This window comes from Pinus tabuliformis, chromosome J (assembly GCF_031772625.1).
Source record: "Pinus tabuliformis cultivar Carrire ecotype Pingquan chromosome J, CPIR1, whole genome shotgun sequence".
In the NCBI taxonomy this organism is placed as follows: domain Eukaryota; kingdom Viridiplantae; phylum Streptophyta; class Pinopsida; order Pinales; family Pinaceae; genus Pinus; species Pinus tabuliformis.
In genome coordinates this window covers 1612403136-1612427672 of record NC_142295.1, presented here as the reverse complement: position 1 = coordinate 1612427672, position 24537 = coordinate 1612403136, and positions in this window count along the sequence as shown.

Genomic DNA, 24537 nt, shown 5'->3' with positions numbered 1-24537 from the left:
ACTAGCAAATTCAAACAATGCTCCACCACCTCTGCTGCTTCTGCTACCTCATATTCTGGTCTATTTGCAACAACCATCACAACACATGGAGTCCTCTGTTTACTGTTTTATGCATACCTGTCTTTGTCCATTCGTTTCCTCTTTCTTGCTGGCTCTTCGGCTTCCTTCTCGCATGCTTCAGCTTCCTCACTTGTTGGCTTGTTTGTCGTTGTAGCTTCCTCTGTCCATTCGTTTTCACAAGACACGTTGAATCAATGAGCAAGGATCGAGTCATCCGTAGAGAACACAAGTTCAAAAACTTGTAACAGCGTTGCTTTGCCAATGATTGTGGGCATACACAGGGATGGAATTTTTTAACGGACATCCACGTCCTTATCATAATCATAATCGCCATGATTTGGTTTCTCAAGCTATCGAGACTGTTTCTTACAGTATTTTCGCCTCCACACTTAAGAATCGGAGCCACCCTTTTATCACCGCTTTTATGTCTATCGAAAGCTTTCCTTAGGCTATGTGCCTTCTATAAACCTTGGACTTACTTAGAATCAGAGCCACCTTTTTATCAACGCTTTTAATCACCCATCGGAAGCCACCGCCCAACTGCGTGTTAACTATCGGGCTAAGCTTTAAAGCCCCACAGAAATGCACATATACAAATATATGGCCAACACTATAAAACCCCGCGGTCACATATATTTTAATACACGGGAACCCATGTAATTCTGCTCAATATGAACATTCGCGGATTTCAAATCTTATCCGCCCGCCTTAATAATTATCGGCGGGTCCGGATTTCGGCGATCCCAATTAATCCCTTAACTCCGACCTCCGACGCCCTTGCGGACCCGATATGCCGATTACATCCCTTCCTAAAATGACTTCGGGTCCGGGATGTCGGGGTTATCGCGGCCTCTTGCGATGTGATAGTTCTGCGGACCCGGCGGCCCTCTATACTCTATTTCTTAATGATTTCGGGTCCGGCTTTTCGGTAGGTTTGCATCAGCAGTTTTGTAATACAAAGGGTCTACGGACCCGACGCACCTTTAGGCTCTGTTTTATAATATTTTGGCTCCAATTATCGGTGATGTCACATATCACTTCCCCCTATCCTTCCGACGTGATCGCTCCGATATGCTGATTACCGATTAGATCTCTATCGTCCATTATTCCTTCAGATCGGACGGTCAGCGCTAAGTCGCATATCGCGTCCACTGAACTGTTGCTCCGTTCTCCGACAAGGAACGCAGACCCGACACCTCCTTATACTCCTTCCTAACTTAATTTCGGCTCCGGGTTCTTCGGCGATTTCGCTGATCGCTACCTCCGAAAAGATACAAGTCCTCCACGGACCCGATATGCTTTCTATTTTGCTTGATAAGAGTTTCGGCTCCGAGTCCTTCGGTGATTTCGCTGATCGCTACCTCTGAAATGATACAAGTCCTTCGCGGACCCGATATTCTTTCTATTTTGCTTGATAAGAGTTTCGGCTCCGGATTTCGCTGCTTACACCTTGAACAGTTCCGACGACTCCAAGGGACTTTCACCGATGCGATAAGGATTCTCTGCTCCTCTGCGATTTCTTCTGGACCGTTGATCTGGCAGATCAAACGGCTCCTATGTATTCTCCCGCTTTGATGAAAGTTTGGCTTTAAACACAACTATATATATATGAAGTATTGTCTTCGATATGGCTCCTCTGCTCTGACACTCCTTCGATATGGCATATATATATGCTCTGTTCCATTTGCTCTGTTTGCTCCTGTAGCTCCGCTAACTCTGTCTGCTCCATTGCTCCTCTTCTTTGGCATATATGTATGGTCTATAAGTATGGCTCCGATAGCTCCTCCGATGGCTCCTCTTGCTCCTGTAGCTCCTCCGATGGCTCTATGTGCACCTCCTCTTTGGCATATACCGATGGCTCTATATATATTGCTCCTCTTGGCTCCTCTTGCTCCATCTGCTCCTCTCGGTCCATTTGCTCCGATATGCCTGTTTTACAGGCAGCGTTCCTCTTGCTTTGACATGGATCTCCGATGGCTTGGTGGCTCTGTCTGCTCCTCTCGTCTCCATCTACTCCTCTTGGCTTGGCAATGTCTTTCAAAGACCACCTCCTTGCATATATGTCTGTTTCTGCATATATATATGATATATATATATATATATATAGATATATATATATATATATATATATATATATATATATATATATATATATATATATATATATATATATATATAGATGGCTCCTCAACTATCCTGATGGCCTTTGCTCCTGTCTCTTCATGAATATGCTCTGCATCCCCTTGGCTTCATGTCATCCTCTAGTATCCAGAATATTGCCATATTGACATCAATGACAACCTAGTTCAACACAATAGTTTGTAGATTAGGTGAATGAATGGAGAATACTAACCATACTAGCAGATACATACATAAACATATGACGGACATCTATAGAAAGTAAATGAAACTTGCAAATCTAATACATCAACGCAAGGATAAGATGATAGTTATCTGGCATTAGACACAAAAGAAACCTGAACAGCCTGTTCAATTGCAAGCTTAGAACAGAAGAGAAATTGGGATATTGAACATATGACAGCAAAAGAAGCTTGTATTACTGATGAATGAAGATGAGAAGCTTGTGTAGCAAAGTCTCTAAAGTCTCCAGAAGTTGAACCTAGATTACATCTTACTTTCATCTATTTATAGCTCTTTACAATGCTCTCGAGCTTTTTAGGGCTTGAGGTGTCTTAATCTATCCCCGATGTCTTTAACTCCCTGATTGCGTACAAGGACACAATTCTCCTTCCATCATGAAAACGGTAATTAATCTAGTACAACGTTGCCCTTTTAGGTGGCTGGCTTGATTGTGCTAGTGAGGCTCCATGACTTTTTAATTTTGTTTGCATGTATAATGTTGTGTCCTTCCTCTTTCGGCCATGCTTTCTTCTATTTCAATTCAGCGGCCTAACTGTCACAATACTGACAGATTCAACCACCTTCCTTCTTAGGTAATTGATAGGAAGTAGAGTACAAGGTGCATGGGTGGCCGGACATGCTAATTACAAAGAACAAAGTAATGGCAGGTGGCATAGGACATGCAGGTAGCTATTGGATGAATTAAATTGGACGGACATAGTAATGGCAGGGTGGCGAAGGATAAGTGGGAGCAGTAATGGATGAGGGCCGTTGGATCAGGAGAAATGGATGAAGGAGATTGATTGGATGAGGCTTGCAGTCTTTGGTGGGAGGGGAAAAGGTCTGGGTCATTGGATCTCAGTGGATAGATCGAACGACTATCGGCAGAGGGTGTGCTTGGACGATAACACCCTGGGGGTGGTTTTGTTTGGATGGTTATGGTTTCTTTCAAGCACTTATCAGGTGGTAAGCAGTAAAGGGTGGAGTCCCCCTGATGCCACTCATTGCACGCCACATAGCAGAGGAGGAGAGAGAGAAACCGCCTTTATCAGGTGGGTACTCCTCTCACTAGTTTCCCAAGTGATAAGAGCGACAGCCGTTAGATCTAGTCGGAGTGATCTAACGATGGAGATCGATCAGGCATGTCTTGTCGATTGGGTGAAACATGGGCCATCAGATTAGTAGGAGAGATCGACAATGGAGGGACACAGAGGTACGGGATGTCCTCAAGAAATGTGCAGAGGGCGCATATGGATGGAAAGGTAAGGTTTTTCGGGGGTTTTGGGTTAATTTATTTAAGGCTAAGGTGGAATAGGGTTTTGTTATGAAGTGAGGGTCGAGTTAAGATACGAGCGTAATAGAATGTAAGTGGAATAGTGGGGGAGAGTTGAGTGATGGCCCATGTGGGGCCCTTTCTAGGACAGTAAAGTTGACCATCCTCTTCCTTTAATCTTCAAACTAGCAGTGCTACACCTCAAGGCTAACACTAGCTCCTTCTGAGGATGAAAACCTCCCTGTGAGGTTTCAAGAACTGTAGACCACTGCCTTTCCAGTAAAACCAAAATCAAATCTTCCTCCTAGTGTTCCATTGGGCATGGAGTCAATTTTGCATAAAAATAAAAATTGAGACAAAAACATATTTACAAAGCTAAGGCCTTTACAGCCTTAAACGAAATAAATCTTGAGAAATCACCCATTGATTGGGCCATCAAAAACACTTTCCCCCTCCATATTGTGAAGGACAAAGGTGTTGTTTGTGTGAGCTTGAGCAATGACAAAAGGCCATGTCCACTAGGCGTCGAATTTTCCATGATTACCCTTCTTTTCCTTGAACACATCCCACTTGAAGACCCAGTCACCAACCTGAAAATTGTCCATCTTTGCCTTTTTATCAAATACCTCCTTATTCTTCTTTTGATGTATTGCTGACCTCTCAATTAGTTGCTCCTTGATCTACTGGATTTCAACCAAATCACTCATCCTCCTTGCCATGTCATCTCCTTCATTCAGTTCCTCTTGCAAGAACTTGGCCACAGGGGGGTCAATTGGATAGGAAAAATAGCCTCAGTACCATACACTAGCTTGAATGGAGAGTTCCCTCTTGGTGGTGACTATGTCATCCCACAATGCAAACTTTAGCTTGGAATCCGAGCTTCTTCTGTTGTCTTCTAGTAGTTTTTTTATTATCCTTACCAGGCTCTTATTTGATGATTCATCCAAGCCATTGCCTTGAGGATAATATGAGGTAGAATTCACTAATTGAATGCCCATTGATTCACACATGTCCACCAATTCCTTCGCTCTGAAAGTTGTTGCATTATCAGTGACTAGCTAGGTTGGGCAACCAAATATAGTGAAAATATTCTCAGTTAGGAACTTCATGACAACCTGGTGATCAGCCTTCTTAGTGGGTATAGCTTCAATCCATTTTGTAAAATAGTAAGTGGCTACTAAAATCCACTTGTGCTGGCCACTAGAATGTGGATTAATCTCCTCTATGAAGTCTAAACCCCACTACTGGAAGGGACCATTGGTCTGTATTCACTTCAGGGGCAGCGATTTTAGTTGTTGTCTTCCCGTAAACCTCTGGCATTTGTCACAAGATTTCACAAATGAAAACACATCAGAGAACATAGCAGGCCAATAATACCCAACCCTCAAGATCTTGTGGGCTATGGTTTTCCAGTAATGATGCCCTCCATAGATGCTAGAATGAAACTGGTGCATGACTTCCACAGATTGTTCTTCATCTAGACATATCAAGAGGATTCCAGATTGATCCCTCCAATAAAGCAGGTTCTTACTAATAAAAAACTTAGTTGATCTGAGCTTAATGGTCCTAGCCTGACCTGAGCTAAGCCCTGGAGGGACTTCTAGCTTCAATAAGAATTGAACTATACTGGAATACCACTCACAAGTGGCCAAATTCTCAGCCAAATACTGGCTCTGTTCGTGCTTTCCTGCTAGTTCCTCTATTTGTTCTCCATCTGAATTTAAGCTCATGCAATTTATGTCTAGCAGACTACAATTTTCCTCGGCCATAATCTTAGCCAAGCCTTGGCCTTTGACGAGTTTGGTGGGCTTCACCTCTATATCAAATTCTATGATTTTTGCAATCCATTTGGCTCTTCTTCCATCAGCATCTGGCTGGGTTAGGACAACCTTTATTGAAGCTGAAGGCACATAGGAAACCACCATAGAGTGCAGAATGTAAATTCAGAATGCCTTTGAGGACTTTATAAGAGCATATGCATGTTTTTCAATAAGGTCATACCTTAATTCAGCATCCTTCAATGTTTTGCTAAAGAAGGCCACTGGGTGCTCTACATCTTCACCATTTTTCTGCAACAAGACTACTACAATTATATCATAAGAGGCAAAAGAGAAGATATAAAACTCCTTGGTGTAGTCTGGGCTGATTAAAATGGTAGCTTCCATGATAGCTCTTTTGATGGCTTCGAAAGATCTTCTTGCAACCTCTGTCCATTTTATCTCTAACCCGTTTTTTAGCATGGAAGTGATGTGCTTCACTAGCTCTGCAAAGTTTGGAATAAATCTCGTCACAAAGTTAATTCTACCTAGAAAGGATTGAATGTCCCTTTTTGACCTTGGGATGGACAATGTCTGTATTGCTTGAACTCTTTTTGGATCAATTTTGACACTTGAAGCAGAAACAATATGCCCTAAAAGTTTGCCTTCTTCAAGAGCAAACTGTAACTTCTTTGGATTTATTGAAATTCCAAACCTTCTACACTTTAGGAACACTCTCCTCAAATGCTGTAAATGATCCTCGTGACTGTTGGAGAAAATTGTTATGTCATAAAGGTAAATAAGGAAAAACTTGTCCTTCTCTCCCACGAAGGCCATGTCCATGGCCCTCTGAAAAGTAGCCCTAGCATTCATCATTCCAAAAGGCATCTTAGAGTACATGAAAGTGCCCCAAGGAGTAGTGAATGTATTCTTTCCTTGATCTTCTAGGTGTACGATAATCTGATTGTAGCCTGAAAATCCATCCAAGAAAGACATGACTCTAGCCCCTGACACTTTTTGTAGCAAATGTTCCATCTTGCGCAGGGGGTAGTTATCTTTTCTAGAGTACTTGTTGAGATTCCTGAAACCTACACAAAACCTGATTTCTCCATTCTTCTTCCTCACTATCACAAGGTTAGCTATCCACTTTGAGTACCTTAGGGGAACTATGATTTTGGAATTTAGCAACTTCTCGATCTCCTTTTCAATCAAAGGTAACAAGAGAGGGTTGATCAGCCTCTATTTCTACTTGAAGGGGATGGTGTTCTTCTCTAGTGGAATCTTATGCTGAATAATGTTGGTGTCATAGGTTTTAAGGTCATTGTATTCCCAAGTGAGGACATCGGCAAATTGTTTCATTAGGGTGCAATACTCAGAGCTTTGGGCAGAGGACAAGTGAGTGGACAAATTGATATACTTTGGGTGGGCTGGACTCCCTATATTATGCCCCTAAACTATAGACTTACTTTCTTTTTTGACAGGTTTATAAGGTACATCGTTATGGTCAAACAACCTCTCTAAGGGCACCAATCCTTTGGGTATATGATTACTAGGCAGTTGCACAATGCTATCCTGGCCAATTTTGTCTCTCAGCTTGGACTGGTTACATTCCTCAATGGCTTTGTTCTCTTGGTCAATTTGCATTTCAAAGAATTCATCAATGACTTGTAGAAACCTATTTACTTCATCATCATCTTCAAAAACTTTCCAATACTTGACATTGTCAGGCAAAGACGGTCTGTATTTCACTTGGACTTCATAAGTCAATTTAGGAGGCAAAGGGGGGATAAAAGCGCTAGCAGACACAGAAAGGGAATTAGCAAGCTAATTCTTAGCTCTAGAGATATACGAAATACTAAAGCTATTGAAAGAATCCTTGAGCTTCCATACCTCATCTCTGTATGCCTTTAGCCTAGGGTGTTTTGCTTGGAATGTCTTGTTCACTTGTTGAATAATCAGATCTGCATCTCCAAATACTTTTAGATATTTGATGCCCATTTCTTTAGCAGCGTTTAAGCCTAACATCAAGGCTTCGTATTCTGCTATGTTATTGGTGACCTGAAAAGTTAGCTTGAAAGATAAATGTATGCATTCCTGTGTGGGAGATACAAGAACTACACCTGCTCCGGCAGCCTCCTTAGAGCAAGCTCCATCAAAGAACATATCCAAGATTTGTGGGCTTCCTTCCCCTATGATATGGAAAACCCGCTTTCTAAGCTGCATGGAGGCCAACTAGGATTCTTCTACTTAGAGGATATAAGCCCCAAAATCAGTATCAACATCATAGATGGGATGATTAGCAGGGTTTCTTTCATCGCTGATGATATAAGCTAACTGAGCCTCTTGTTATAATCTCCTGCTTTCACCTCCAAAAACTGGGACAGTGGCATAGGACAAGTCATTCTGCAATGTCCCACCTAACCTCTTAATCCATCCTCTGGAAAGTAACATGCCAAAATTTAGGGGGACATCTGCTACCACAATATCCATCATCATGCTCTTCATGGCTAGCTAAGACAAGGTGATGCCTAGGTCTTTGATTAACCCCAAACATTTCACCTTTCTAGAGTCAAAAGAGAACAAGTCATGATATGACCTGGTGATGTCCAGGCCCAACTCGTCCATGATGGCCTTGGGCATTAGATTATGGCTGGCACCTGTGTCCAGCAGACAATTGTGAAGGATTTTGTCATGAATGGTCAAGGAGACATAGAATGATGGGGAATTGTCATCAGAATGTTCAATCATTGGGCTGAGGACAACGGCTGGCTTATCATCTTGCAAATTCACATAGTCATTGGATGCTTGTGTGGCTTTAAGCTCAAGGGCCTCAAGGATGGGTCTCTTAAAGGATTCATTCTTCACTAGTTCCATCAGAGGTATAGATATTTTTAGCTTTTGGATTTCTGATTCAAAACTGAAGGGAGAAGGGAACTTGTCAGGGCCTCTTACCTCTTGAGTTGGAGCTTTGAGAATGATGGGATCAGTTGTTGGTCATTTTTTCTTGTTAGTTTGCTACATTGTAGGGATGTAGCCCTCTGAACAGGGGTTTGCTGGGCAGTATTCACCTTCGACCTTAGATTGTATCTATGTTCGTCATCAGTTTGCAGAACAGCCCCACCATCCCACTCGTGGCTATTTTGGTCCTCGGATAGTGACTCTTCGTACGCAGCTAGGGTCAAAAAAGAGGCACTGCCCTTGTCTTCGAGACAATGGATCTAATCATGTTCCTCATATTGACCTTCATCCATGACTGCATTCTACAAGGGGGTCTTCATCCTTTGGTCTTCATTTGCATCTTTGTTTCTTTGAGGAACCTGCAATTGCTCATTAGTTCTTCTGTATGGTTTCGGAATTCTAAAATCAAAGGCATCAGGAGCTCTTCCTCTCCTAGAGTGTTATTCCATCTTTAGCTTAGAAATCTCAAAGGCTAATGACTCTATTATCTTGGTCATCTTATCTAACTTGGGATTTGAAGATGATGAAGATTCACCCCTCTGTCTCCTTCGGTCAACATGTCCCTTGAGTTTCTCTACAGCTATGATGTTGGATTATACCTCCAAGGTTGCATCCTACATCTCAACAAAAGTGGCACATCTTCTCTCTCTCAATAGTAGACAGAAGTCAGAATCAAAAGCATTGGCATAGGTGAGTTTAGTAGAGGTAGGGGTGGGTTTCACTTCAGCTGGTATCTTGATGTACATGCGGTTAAACCTTTTATTGAAATCAGACAGTGACTCACCATTTTCCCTTTTCAGGTTCCCAAACTTAGTATGGTAGTAGAGAAGATATTTATTATCCCCCCAATGCTTTAAGAATACATCATCTAATGCTTCAATATCTGTTATAGACCTCGGGGTCAATTCTCTGAACCATTTCCTAGCCTCTCCATCTAGGCTTTGGACAAATACTCTCATCCATACATCATCTTCACTAATGTCTAGATTATCAGCATAGTTATAGAATGATTCAAGATGTTCTTCAGCCATAACCCCTTCTGTCCCGGTAAACTTGGGCATGTATTTCTAATATTCTCTAGCAGGCATGGAATTCAAAGGAATGGGCAGTACTAGAGGTCCATACCTAACAACTATAATTCTCTCCATTTTGGTGGGTGCTTGTGGACCTGCCATAGTTGTGGTGGCTAAAAGGGTACTGGAAGTCTGAATGACAGAGGGCTGAGGAGTGACTGATAAGACTAAAGGGATATGATGGATAGGAGGTGAGGCTCCCTTTGGGCTCACAACAATAGGAGAACCTAAAGAATCAGGAGCTTTATATATCTCTAAGATTTTTTCTTCACTGCTAGTATTAGATACTATACTCTCAACATGTATCTTTTCTATTGTAGGATTTTATTGAAGATCTATATAGCATTGTTTAGGTTTACCTAAACCTAATTCTCCTCTCTGGAAAGCTTTTCCTTCTATGATGATCGTTTTAGGGTTAGGTACTGGGTCAGCCCGTGACTTCTGAGGATTTCTCCGAGTATGCCTGCCAAACTAAGCCAGAATTATGGAGTGGATTCGCCACGAGGTTCGTCCTCTAGTAGAGTCGCTAGATAGATGATTACAACCAGAATAGTGTCCAGACTTTGTCTATCATCAAAGCTAGATCTGTGTCGTCTCCCAGGGAAGTTGAGCTTCAATCTCCTCACCTCGGCAACACCGCCAATTATGTTATTACTCCAAGAAACTCTCCTAGGTTGCAGTTCGGAGATGCCGGGTAACATATAATATTCAATATTGTTCTCTAAACTATTGGAATAAATAATGGTCTGGATCAAGCCAGATAACCACTTTGACTTTGTTATTACTCAAGACATGCATGAACACCTTCAGCCTACAAGGCTTTAGACCACCAATGCTCAATAGTTTGTAGATTAGGTGAATGAATGGAGAATACTAACCATACTAGTAGATACATACATAAACATATGATGGCCAACTACATAAATTAAATGAAACTTGCAAATCTAATACATCAACGCAGAGATAATATGACAGTTATCTGGCATTAGACACAAAAGAAACCTGAACGGAATATTCAAGTGCAAGCTTAGAACAGAAGAGAAATTGGGATATTGAACATATGACTGCAAAAGAAGCTTGTATTACAGATGAATGAAGATGGGAAACTTGAGTAGCAAAGTCTCTATAGTCTCCATAAGTTGAACCCGGATTACATCTTACTTTCAATTATTTATAGCTCTTTACAATGTTGTCGAGATTTTTAGGACTTGTGGTGTCTTAATCTATTCCCACTATCTTTAACTGCCTGATTGCGTACAAGGACACAATTCTCCTTCCATCACGAAAACGGTAATTAATTCTAGTACAACACTTCCCTTTTAGGTGGCTGGCTTGATTGTGCCAGTGAGGCTCCATGACTATTTAATTCTATTTTCTTGTATCGTGCTATGTCCTTCCTCTTTCGGCCATGCTTTCTGGTATTTTAGTTTAGCGACCTGACTGTCACAATATTGACCGAGTCAACAACCTTCCTTCTTAGGTAATTGATAGGAAGTAGAGTACGAGGTGCATGGGTGGTTGGACGTGCTAATTAGAAAGAACAGAGTAATGGTGGTTGGTGGAGGATAGGTAGGTAGCTGTTGGATGAATTAAATCGGATGGACATAGTAATGGCAGGGTGGTGAAGGACAAGTGGAAGCAGTCATGGACGAGGGCCGCTGGATCGGGAGAAATGGACATAGGAGATCGATTGCATGAGGCTTGTAGTATTTGGTGGGAGAAGAAAAGGTCTGGGCCATTGGATCTTGGTGGATAGATTGGACGGATATTGGGCGGAGGGGGTGCTCGGACAATAATGCCCCAGGGGTGGTTTTGTTTGGGTGGTTATGGTTTCTATCGGGCACTTATCAGGCGGTAAGCGGTAAAGGGTGGAGTCTGCCCAATGCCACTCATTACACGCCATGTAGCGGAGGAGGAGAGAGAGAAACCACCTTTATCGGGTAGGTACTCCTCTCACTAGTTGCCCGCGCAATAAGAGCGACAGCCTTTAGATCTAGCTGGAGTGATCTAATAGTGGAGATCAATCAGGCATGTTTCGTCGATCGGGTGAAACGTGGGCCGTCAGATCGGCAGGAAAGATCAATGGCGGAGGCACATGGAGGTATGGGATGTCCTTGAGAAATGTGTGGAGGGTGTGTATGGACAGAAAGGTAAGGTTTTTCGGGGGGTTTTGGGTTAATTTATTTAAGGCTAAGGCAGAAGACAGTTTTGTTATGAAGTGAGAGTCGGGTTAAGATATGAGTGTAATAGAATGTAAGTGGAAGAGTGGGGGAGAGTGGAGTGATGGCCTGTGTGGGGCCCTTTCAAGGATAGTAAAGTGGACCATCCTCTTCCTTTAATCTTCAAACTAGCAACACTACACCTCAGGGCTAACATGACTGATTAGAAGAAAAAAGAAACTATTGCTAAAGCAGCTGTCAAAAAAGAGTGCACTGCAAAGGAGGCCACAATAGAAGTAGAGGCGTCTGCTTCTCAATAGACTTCAGATAAGGAAGGGTCCGGGGAGGAGGAAGGAGGTAAGGGTGAGGAGCAGAGCACCCACTTTAAATTGTAAAAGCAACTAAGGAGATGACTTCTAGACCCAGGAAGAAGCAAAAATTGGAAAAGAAGGTACATGCAGATCGAATGGTCCTCACTGAGGGGGACCTGGATGAGATTGGAAAAAAGGTCTGTGACACAACAATGGAGCTATGGACTCAGTTCAAGCAACAATTCTAGTAATCACTTGAAAGCATGCCGAAATATCTGCATGAGCTGCAAATACAGACAAGTTGACTACAAGTGAGCATGGGCCAAGCGAGCGAGGTTCAAGTGATCCTACAGTAAGCGAGCGAGAGCATAATGGAAAGAGAATAGACTCTCGATCTCAGAGTCATTCACTTGCCAGCAGTAACATTACACGCAGAGTCAAAGGAAGATAATGACCAGCTCAGAAATATCAAAGAAATTAGTGTGAATTTAGTCAGGTTTCCACTTCAGACCCTCCACATGCTTCATGAGGGGATCTCAGATGAGCTTCGGATCAGAGATCAACGCACACTATCGTAATTAGCAAAGGAAAAATGAACAATGAGTAGATCTTCTTCGAAAAGGATCAGGCTCTTAAGGGAAAAGAAGAGCTAGTAGCACGAAGCTAGAGCCTTGAAGCAGCAATTACATAAGCATGTAATTTAGTACCAAAGCTACACATTCCAGAGGATGCGGCAGCTTCAACAAAGATTTATAAATTGGTTGTTGCAATGCGACAATCTAAGGATGAGGTAGGCCGATTTACTTTTGAATTTTAGATGAAAATCTCAGAACTTGAATTGAAACTATCACTGACTACTCCGCCAGAGGTCGAGGAACAATCTAGTGCAGCCATTAGAGAACACATGTCTAGTTTGGATAATGCAGTATCGGGTTGCAATGGTCTTTTTGAAAACAAAATGGAGCTATGTACCACTTTGCAGGAGGACTTAAACCTGTAGTGACTGGGTACAAAGATCAGAGAGGCACAACAAAAGGTTGATGAGATCAGGGCAACTGCACACACTTTAGTGCCAGTCTAGTGCTTTGCGCTTTTACAAGAAGGGAAGTTGTTGTAGGCATAGGTTGAGGAGTTGTAGCGTAAATAAGCATTTTTGAAGGCTCAAATTCAACCATGGAAAGAGGAAGAAAGCCAAATTACTCTAGCTATCTAAGAGAAGCTGAAGAATTTACAGCAGACACAAAGGACCATGTGCCTCATGATGGATGGACCAACTATAGAGAAGCTGGTCAAAGAAGTGCAGTAGGGCGTAGTACAGAGTGTTATCCCCCACAATGTCCCAGGTTGAGAGGAATCGACGGAGGTAACCACAGACCAAGAGTTTAGTTTGATAGCTAGCCCTACCAAACGAGAGAGGGATCTCTCTATGGAATCACAACCAATAGATGTCTGAGATGTAAAGGATTTTAGGCTATATTGCTAGGCTCATGTGGGTTTTGGGAAATTTAAGGTTTTATTGTTGGATGATGGCTTAGGTCTAGGGAATTAGGTCTAGGCTTTGAGAATTAGATTTGCAGAGATGTAATGGGGCAAGGTAGGCACACACTTTAGCACTTTAGGGTTGTCATTGTGTGTATGGGAGATAGGTAGGGTTTCTAAATGAGCATGAGTCTCATGAATTCGTTTATATCAGAAGAAAAATTAAAACTAATGTGAAAGCTTCTCCAAAATAGAGCATTACATGAATGAATTTTGTTTATTATATTAGGAAACAAGCACATGAAACATGGAAATGGAAATGAAAGATAAAATACATTCAAACTTATGATCACAGAAGGAAAAACACTGCTAAAACATATACCATAGGAATCCCACTATAATAGCTACAAACTATGTCTATTAGTTCTTGCCAAATTATCAATTACACTAGCATTTCAGGCTTAATTTCACTGCATCCAACCCTTGAAAATCATTACAAAAGACCTCATATAGGCTTTGAAGTCAAAATCCTCCCTAGGAGGTCAAATTTCCAACAAAAACAAGTCAAATACATGCACCTATCTGATCACTGCTACATACTAGGGAGGTTACTCAACCATTTTCTCTTTTATCTAACTATCATAAGATATTTATCCAAAGCATTAAATGGATGATAAGAAACCTATTTACCCATATAGTAACCTATTTACATTTACATTCATCCACTTTCACCTTTTGACTTTTACAAAAGTCAAACTAGAAACTCTGAAAAATTACACAGTGAAATTTTTTTTAATTAAAATCTCTTAAAATTGCAGAAGAGTAGCACCAAGTTTGAGGTCATTTTTAGGTGCCTTCCTGAAGTAAAAATTGAAATCTGAAAGAATGGTGACTAACCTTGTCTGTCTAGTTTCCAGAACATCTTGAATTTTTGAAAATGGCCCATGGGAAGGCCTCCAAAAACTCATTTTTCCAAGGTGTCTCCAAATGGGTCAAGCTAGAACCAAAAGGGTTGCACCAGCCAGCAAAAAGGTCACATATCCTCAGAAAGGTTGCAGGAAAGGTTGCACATCCCAAAATGCAACAAAAACCTCTATTTTTCACAATTTTTTCTCCTTTTTGAGTTTGCACGATGATGACTGAGAGATCTTGAGATTTTTAAGAGTGCAAATGAGTTGAAAAAAACTCATCTTACCCTTTTAAACTTGAATTTGGAGCCTTGACACTTTATAAAACCTTTGTAACTTTATTTGCTTGCTTGAAACATTGGATCTTTTTAGAACTGTGAGCTGAAGCCTTTGGACCTTTGAAGTACTTATTACATATAGAAACATAAAATTACATTTGAAATCAAAATTCATTGGAGAGACTTGCTTATTACCACTCCTCCTTTGCCAGATTTTATGCATGAAATGAAAGTTTTAGTGACCTTGAAACCCTAATGACCTAATGGAGACACTCAAATGAATCAAATCATGATGGTGATGACTGACATGATGATGATAGTCTCTTAATGATGATACACTTAGCTGAGTGATGAAAGTGATCAGCATGTAAGTTCTTGAGAGAGTAGAAATAACCCTAGACACACTAACCAATGACCAAATTTTATTATGAAAACCTAGTGACATGATAAAATTTGACTTTGAGACCCCTAAAAACACTTGTTAAAAGCATATTTGATCACTGGTGACAAGCAGAATTGAATGACACTAACATAAAGCACAAGGGACCTTGAAGTATTGAAGCTGGAGTTCAGTGACCTCCACAATAAAATGGAGAAGCCATTTGAGTGACTTGACGGCGAGTCACCATATTTATCTTGGGGGCCTATTGGGATGGGGTCCCTGGGATCAATTTTTATCAGTTAAGTCAATTTTTGTTAAAGAATGTAAAGTCTCCACGAAATGTGGAAGTGGAGCGCGAAGCTAAACAGAGTCAATGGGGCTTTAGTCCCTTAGGTGGGTAGGTGATAGAGTTATTTTGAGACCCGCCCATGGTCCACGGACCATGGTATTGTAAAGAAAATTCTATAAGTATTTGAGTAATATTGAGTCTTAGAAGATAACGTTTTGTGAAGAACCATTGTAAGGGAAAGGTGCTACGGCAGGGAAAGTCAATTTCATGTACTTAGGCAAAAGGGGAAGGCTCCTGTAGCTGAGTGTGAGAAGACCTTGGTAAGTCTGCAAGATGAGTGTGTGGGCCCCTGTAGCTAAGTGCACAGGGAGGAGAAGTATGTAATTGAACATTTATTCATAATAAATACTGTTTGGGAAGAAATTCTGATGCATTTGTGCCTTTTTATTTACTTATGTTTAAGTTTATGTATCTTTGCTTTGTGATTTGTTTTATGTAAATTAATGCTTATTTACTGCGCGAAACGGGTAGATCTATAATATCTATGCATAATAAATAGAATTAACCACCTTCATGAATATCGGGAAGTAGTTAGATAGATATGTTGTAGTTAGCTGTTTGGAAAGGGTAGATCTACGCGATGGTAGATATAGGCCATAAGGGCTTCAAAATACACATTTATTGCACGAAACTAGTAAATATGTAGTCTTTCTGCATGATAAGTGCAATTAAGTACCTTCACGAAGATCTAAAGGTCATTTTGATAGAGTTGCAGTAGTTGACAGTCGGAAACGGTAGATCTACACGAAGGTAAATCTAAACCCTAAGAACCTTAGGAAACCATCACACAAGCCTTTGGATGCAGAAAACTGGTTCTAGCATCCCCTAATAGTTCTTTGGGTCAGAATGTAGCCTACGCTACATAGGTTGTTGTCGAAAGGGCCAGCAGTTAGGGTTTTGCTGGTTGGCACAATTAAAGCTGAACCTAGGTCAAGCCCCATCAAGCCAATAGGTATCAAGGATTATGAGAAACATTTGGCACTCAAGTACAATGACTACCTACATAAGTACATTTAGGATGAGATGGAGTTCCTAGACATATCCTCGCTCGACACGACATACTAGCATCTTGTCACTGTCAAGAAAAAGTAAAAAAAAAAAAACGAGACTTTGGATTTGCGAATCCAAAGCAAGGGAAAGGAACCCCCAAACCGTAGAACAAATGGAAAACCCAAGGTGGGGCAACCTAGGATAACCTTTCAAAGTTGTAAGCAAAGAACAATGCTGTGAAGACAAAGAAGGACATGAGAAAGTGGTGTGAGTTCTGTTAGCCCTCAGGTGCAGAGCTAACATTTTGAAGGCTAAAGGAAGGACATGGTCTGCTTCACTGTCATAAAGAGGACCTCGCATGGGTCATTACCCTACTTTCCTCACTCTTCCACTTACATTTCACTTTGTTCATTTCCTAACCTAACCCTCACATCCCGATGAAAGCCTCTTTCGCTTTAGCCTTAAGCAAATTAACCCAAAACCCCCTGCAAAACCTTACCTTTCCATCATACGCGCCCTCTACACATTTCTCGAGGATGTCCTGTATTTCCGTGTCCCTATGCCAGTGATCTTCCCTCGCTGATCTGACGGCCCATGTTTCATGATCAACAAAACATGCCCGATCGTTCCTCGCCATTAGATCACCCCGCCAGATCTAACGGCTGCCGCCCATATCGCGCGAGCAATAAGCGAGAGGAATACTTACCCAATAAAGGTAGTTTTTCTCTCTCATTCGCTGCTACATGTCATCCACTAAATGGAATCAGGGGGACTCTGCCATTTACCACTTACCGCCCAATGCCCTTCCAATAGAAACCATAACCGCCCAAACAAAACCACCCTCGTGCATTATCATCTGCACACCTCCTCCGCCTGACAGCCATCCAATCTATTCACCCGAGATCTAATAGCCTGGACATGTTCTGATCTCACCACAACCTCAGGCCTCCTACGCCCGATCTCCATCATGCATTCCCCTCGATCCAATGGCCCTCATTCATGATCACTCACGCTTGTCCTCCTCCACTCTATCATTTCTCCATCCATCTGATTTGACACGTCCTCCCACCCATGCACCTCGTACTCCACTTCCTATCAGTTACCTGGGGAAGAAGGTGGTTGAATCTGTTAGTATTGTGACATCCAGATCGCTGAACTAAATTAATAGAAAGCATGGTCGAAGGAAGAAGGACATAACACGATCTCTGCAAGCAGAATTAAACAATCATGGAGCCTCACCGACACAATCAAGCCAACCACCTCACAAGGCAGTGCTATACTAGGATTAATTACTGCTTTCATGATGGAAGGGAAATTGTGTCCTTGAATGCACCTAGGCAGTTAATGAAGGTAGGGGATAGATTAAGACACCTCCAACCCTAAAAAGATGGAGAGCATTGTAAAGAGCTATAAATAGCTAAAAACAAGATGTAATCAGGGTTCGTAGATATTCTATTCCTTGCAACGTCTCATCTTCATTCTCAGTAATACAAGCTTCTTCTTTTGTTACATGTTCAATGTCCATTTCCCTCCTATTCTAAACTTGCACCTGGATAAGTTTATTCATGTTTTCTCCTATATCTAATGCTAGATAATTATCATCTTATCTCTACATTGGTAAATTGGATTTGCTATTGAATAGGTCATCCATGTTTCTTTTGTATCTAACACTAGATAACTGTCATCTTATCTCTGCGTTGATAGATTAGATTTGCAAGCTTCATTTACTGGCTGTAGCCGGCCATCATATGTCATGTATGCATCTGCTGGTGTGGTTAGTATTCTCCATTCATTCACTTAATCTGCAAACTATTGAGCATTAGTGGTCTAAAGCCTTGTAGGCTGAGGGTGTTCATGCATGTTTGGAGTGAAAACAGAGTTGAAGTGGTTATCTGGCTTGAACCAAACCATCATCCATTCCAATAGTTCCTAGAACAATATTGAAGATTATATGTTACCAGGCATCTCTGAGTTACAACCTAGGAGAGTTTCTTGGAGCAATAACATAATTGGCACCATTGCTGGGGAGAGGAGATTGAAGCTCAGCTTCCCTGGGAGATGACATAGATCTAGCTTTGATGATAGACAAATTCTGGACACATTTTTGGTTGTAATCATCTATTTGGCGACTCTACTGGAGGCCGAATCGCTTGCTGACTCCACATCATAGTTCTGACTTAGTTTGTGAGGCATACTTGGAGAAATCCTTAGAAGTCACCAGCTGACCCAATACTTGACCCTGAAAAGATCATCAAAGAAAGAAAGGTATCACAGAAAGGAGCATCAAGATTAGGTAAATCTAAACAATCCTCTATATCTCTGCAAGAAAGAATTGTAACAGAACAAGTACATGCTGAGAGTATATCCTCTAACACTAGCAGTGAAGAAAAAATTTTAGAGATTCATAAATCTCCTTATTCTTTAGGTTCTCCTTTTGCTTTAAGCCCAAAGGAAACCTCACCCCCTACCCATCATATTCCTTTAGTCTTGTCAGTCACTCCTCAATTCCCTACCTTTCAGATTACCAGTGCTCTTATATCCACCACAGCCATGGCAGGTCCACAAGCACTCACCAAAATGGAGAGAATCATAGCTACTAGGTATGGACCTCTAGTACTTCCCACTCCTTTGAATGCCATGTCTACTGGAGAATATCAGAAATACATGCCTAAGTTCACTGGGACTGAAGGGGTTATTGCTAAATAACATCTTGAGTCATTTTATAGCTATGCCGATAATCTAGACATTAGTGAAGATGATGTGTGGATGAGAGTATTTGTCCAAAGCCTAGATGGAGAGGCCAGAAAATGGTTCAGAGAATTGACCCCTAGATCTATAACAGATATTGAGGCCTTAGATGATGTATTCCTAAAGCATTGGGGGGATAAGAAAGACCTGCTCTACTACCATACTGAATTTGGGAACTTGAAAAGGAAAAATGGGGAATCACTTTCCAATTTCAATAAAAGGTTTAACAGCATGTACAGCAAGATACCAGCTGGAGTGAAGCCCACCCCTACCTTTGCTCAACTTACTTATTCCAATGCCTTCAATTCTGATTTATGTCTATATTGAAGGAGAGAAGATGTGTTTCTCTGTCCGAAATGCAGGATGCAGCCTTGGAGGTAGAATCCAACATCATGGCTACAGAGAAACTCAAGGGACATGTTGACCGGAGGAGACAGAGGGGTGAGTCTTCCTCATCTTCAAACCCCAAGATAGATAAGATGACCAAGGCCTCTGAAGTCTCCAAATTAAAGGTTGAGCAGCACCAAGGGAAAGGAAGAGTTCCTAATACCTTTGTTCCTAGGAATCCAAATCCATATAGAAAAGCCAATGAGCAGTTGCAAATTATGCAAAGGAGCAAAAATGCCAATGAAGACCAAAGTGTGAAGACCCCTTTCCAGAATGTAGTCATGGAAGAGGAGTAGTTCGAAGAAGATGATGAGATCCATTGTATGGAAGACTAAGGCAGTGCTTCCTTTTTTACCTTGGCTGCATATGAAGAGTCGTTATTCAAGGACCAGACCAACCAAGAATGGGATGGTGGGTATGTTCTGCAAACCAAAGATCAAAAAAGATATAATCTGAGGTCTAAGATGAACAATGCCAAGGAAACCCCTATTCAAAGAGCTATTGTCCCTGCAATGTAGCAAACTAACAAGCAAAAATGACCAGCAGCTGATCCCATCATTCTCAAAGCCCCAGCTCAAGAGGTAAGAGGTCTCGACAAGTCCCCTTCTCCTTTCAATTTTGAATTAGAAATCCAGAAGATGAAAATATCTATACCTCTGGTGGAACTAGTGAAGAATGAAGCCTTTAAGAGACCCATCCTTGAGGCCCTTGAGCTTAAGGCCACACAGGCATCAAACGACTATGTGAATTTACAAGATGACAAACTTGCAGTTGTTCTTAGCCCAATGACTGAACCTTCTGATGAAAATTCCCCATCATTCTATGTCTCCTTGACTATTCATGACAAAATCCTCCACAATTTTCTACTGGACACAAGTGCCAGCCATAATCTAATGCCCAAGGCTGTCATGGATGAGTTGGGCCTTGACATCACTAGGCCTTATCATGACTTATTTTCTTTTGATTCTAGGAAGGTGAAATGCTTGGGGCTAATCAAAGATCTAGCCATCACCTTATCTCAGCTGCCTATGAAGAGTATGATGATGGATATTGTGGTAGTAGATGTTCCTCCTAAGTTTGGCATGCTTCTTTCCAAGGGATGGATGAAAAGATTGGGTGGAAGGTTACAAAGTGATATGTCCTATGCTACTATCCCAGTCTTTGGAGGTGAGAGTAGGAGATTATACAGGGAAGCTCAGTTATCTTATATCATCAGTGATGAGAAGAATCCCACTAATCACCCCATCTATGTTGTTGACACTAATTTTGGAGCCTTCATCCTCCAAATTGAAGAATCCTAGTTGGCCTCCATGCAGCTCAGGAAACCTGTTTGTCAAGTGACAGATGAAGAAGGCTCACAAATTTGGGACATGTTCTTTGATGGAGCTTGCTCTAGGGAAGCTACAGGAGCAGGTGTAGTTCTGATATCTCCCACACAAGAATGCATACATTTATCTTTCAAGTTGACTTTTCAATTCACAAATAATATAGCAGAATATGAGGCTTTGATCTTAGGCTTGAACATTGCTAAAGAAATGGGCATCAAACATCTGAAGGTGTTTGGAGATGCAGACCTTATTATTCAATAAATGAATAAGAAATTCCAGGCGAAGCATCCCAGGCTGAAAGCATATAGAGATGAGGTATGGAAGCTCAAGGATTCGTTCAATATCTTTAGTATTTCATACATCCCTAGGGCTAAGAATCAACTTTCTAATTCCCTTGTTGTGTCTGATAGTATGTGTGTTCCTCCTTTACCCCCTAGATTGACTTATGAAGTCCAAGTAAAATACAAACTGTCATTGCCTGATAATGTCAAGTATTGGAAAGTCTTTGAAGATGATGATGAAGTCAATAAGTTTCTACAAGTCATTGACAAATTCTCTAAAATGCAAATTGATCAAAATAATGAAGCCATGGAGGAATGCCATCAGTCCCAGCTGAGAAACAAAATAGGTAAAGATAGCATTGTCCAACTGCCTAGTAATCATATACCCAAAAGGCTGGTGCCTCTAGAGAAGCTGTTTGATCATAATGATGTACCCTATAAGCCTACCCAGAAAGAGAATGAGTCTGTAGTCCATAGACATAATATAGGAAGCCCAAACCACCCAAAGTACATAAATCTATCCTCCCACTTGTCTACTGCCCAAAGCTCTAAATATTGCACCCTGATGAAGCAATTTGCTGATGTCTTTGCCTAGGAATACAGTGACCTTAAGACTTATGACAAAAACATCATCCAGCATAAGATTCCACTGGAGAAAGACACCATCCCTTTTAAGTAGAAGTTGAGACCTATCAACCCTCTATTACTACCTTTGATTGAAAAAGAAATTAAGAAACTATTGGCTGCCAAAATCATAGTTCCCATAAGGTATTCAAAATGGATAGCTAACTTGGTGGTAGTAAGGAAGAAAAATGGAGAAATCAGGCTTTGTGTTGACTTCAGAAATCTGAACAAGTGCTCTAAGAAAGAAAACTACCCCCTGCCCAAGATGGAACATTTGCTGCAAAAAGTTTCAGGGGCTAGAGTCATGTCCTTCTTAGATGGTTTCTTAGGTTACAATTAGGTTGTTGTGCACCCAGAGGATTAAGAGAAGATTTCCTTCACTACTCCTTGGGGCACTTTTATGTACTCCAAGATGCCTTTTGGACTAATGAATCTTGGGGCTACTTTTCAGAGGGCCATGGACATAACCTTTGTGAGAGAAAAGGATAAGTTTGTCCTTATTTACCTTGATGACATAACAGTTTTTCCCAGCAGTCACAAGGAACATTTGCAGCATTTGAAGGAGGTGTTTCTGGAGTGTAGAAGGTTTGGAATCTCAGTAAAATCCCAAGAAGTCACAGTTTTCTCCAGAAGAAGGCAAACTTTTAGGACATATTGTTTCTGCTCTAGGTGTCAAGATTGATCTAGAAAGGGTTCAATCAATACAAACATTGTCCATCCCAAGGTCAAAAAAGGACATTCAATCTTTTCTAGGTAAGATTAACTTTGTGAGGAGGTTTATTCCAAATTTTGCAGAACTAGTGAAGCACATCACCTCCATGCTAAAGAAGGGGTCAGAGATAAAATGGACAGAGGCTGCAAGAAGATCTTTTGAAGCCATTAAAAGAGATATCATGGAGGCTCCCACCTTAGTCAGCCCAGACTACACCAAGGAGTTTTATATTTTCTCTTTCGCTTCTTATGATACACTTGCACTAGTCTTGTTGCAGAAAAATGGTGAAGGTGTAGAGAACCCAGTGGCCTTCTTTAGCAAAACTTTGAGGGATGCTGAATTAAGGTATGGATTTATTGAAAAATAGTCATATGCTCTTCTAAAGTCTTTAAAGGCATTCCGAATTTACATCCTGCACTCTAAATTGGTTGCCTATGTAACTTCGGCTTCAGTAAAGGATTTCCTAACACAGCTAGATGTTGATGGAAGAAGGGCCAAATGGATTGAAAAACTCATAGAGTTTAGCATAGAGGTAAAGCCCACCAAGCTTGTCAAAGGCCAGGGCCTGGCTCAGCTTATGGCTGAGGAAAATCACAATTTGTTGGACATAAATTGCATAGGCGTAGAATCAAGAGTTGAAAAGGCAGAGGAGGCAACGGAAGAACAAGGGCAGAATTAATCATTGGCTAAGAATTTGACTACTTGTGAATGGTATTCCAATATAGCTCATTTATTGTTGAAGTTAGAAGTCCCTACAAGGCTTAGCTCAAGTTAGGCAAGGACCATTAAGCTCAGATCAACCAAGTTCTGTATTCATAAGAACTTGCTTTATTGGAGGGACCCATCTGGAATCCTCTTGAGGTGTCTAGACAAAGAACAATCTGTTGAAGTCATGCACCAGTTTCATTCTAGCATCTGTGGGGGGCATCATTACTGGAAAACCAAAGCCCACAAGGTCCTAAGGGTTGGGTATTACTGCCTACTCTATTCTTTGATGTATTTTCATTTGTGAAGTCTTGTGATAGGTGTCGAAAGTTTACAGGAAGACAACAGCTGAAATCTTTGCCCTTGAAGCCAATACACACCAATGGTCCCTTCCAGTAGTGGGATTTAGATTTCATAGGGGATATTAATCCACATTCCAGTGGCCAACATCGGTGGATCTTAGTAGCCACTGACTATTTTACCAAATGGATTGAAGCCATACCCACTAAGAAGGCTGATCACCAGGTTGTCATGAAGTTCTTAACTAAGAATATTTTTACCAGATTTGGCTGCTCGACCAAGATAGTTACTGATAGTGCAGCAACTTTCAGAGTGAGGGAATTGGTGGACATGTGTGAATCAATGGGAATTAAATTAGTGCATTCTACCTCATATTATACTTAAGGCAATGGCTTGGAAAAAACATCCAATAAAAGCCTAGTAAGGATAATCAAAAAACTGTTGGAAGACAACAAATGGAATTGGGATTCCAAGTTGAAGTTTGCACTGTGGGCTGACAGAGTTACCACCAAGAAATCCATAGGGAACTCTCCATTCAAGTTGGTATATGGTACTGAGGTTGTTTTTCCAATCCAATTGACCCTCCCTGTGGCCAAATTCTTGCAAGAGGAGCAGGATGAGGAAAATGACATGGCTAGAAGGATGAGTGACTTGGTTGAGGTTCCCCAAATCAAGGATCAACTGATTGAGAAGTCAGTAGTGCATCAAAAGAAGATCAAGGAGGCCTTTGATAAAAAAGAAAAGATGGATAGTTTTCAAGTTGGTGACTGGGTTCTCAAATGGGATGCCTTGAAGGAAAAGAAGGGCAACCATGGTAAATTTGATGCCTTATGGGCAGGACCGTTTGTCATTGCTCGAGTTTAGGGGAACAACACTTTCACTCTACAAAATTTAGAGGGGGAAGATGTTTTTGATGGCCCAGTCAATGGGTAGTTTTTGAAACTTTATTTCATTTAAGGCTTTAAAGCCTTGGTAGTGTAAATATGTTTTTCAGTTTTATTTATGCAGAATAGACTCCATGCCCAATGGAACACTAGGAGGAAGTTTTGATTTTTGGTCTTACTGGAAAGGTAGTGGTCTAGAGTTCTTGAAACCTCACAGGGAGGATTTCATC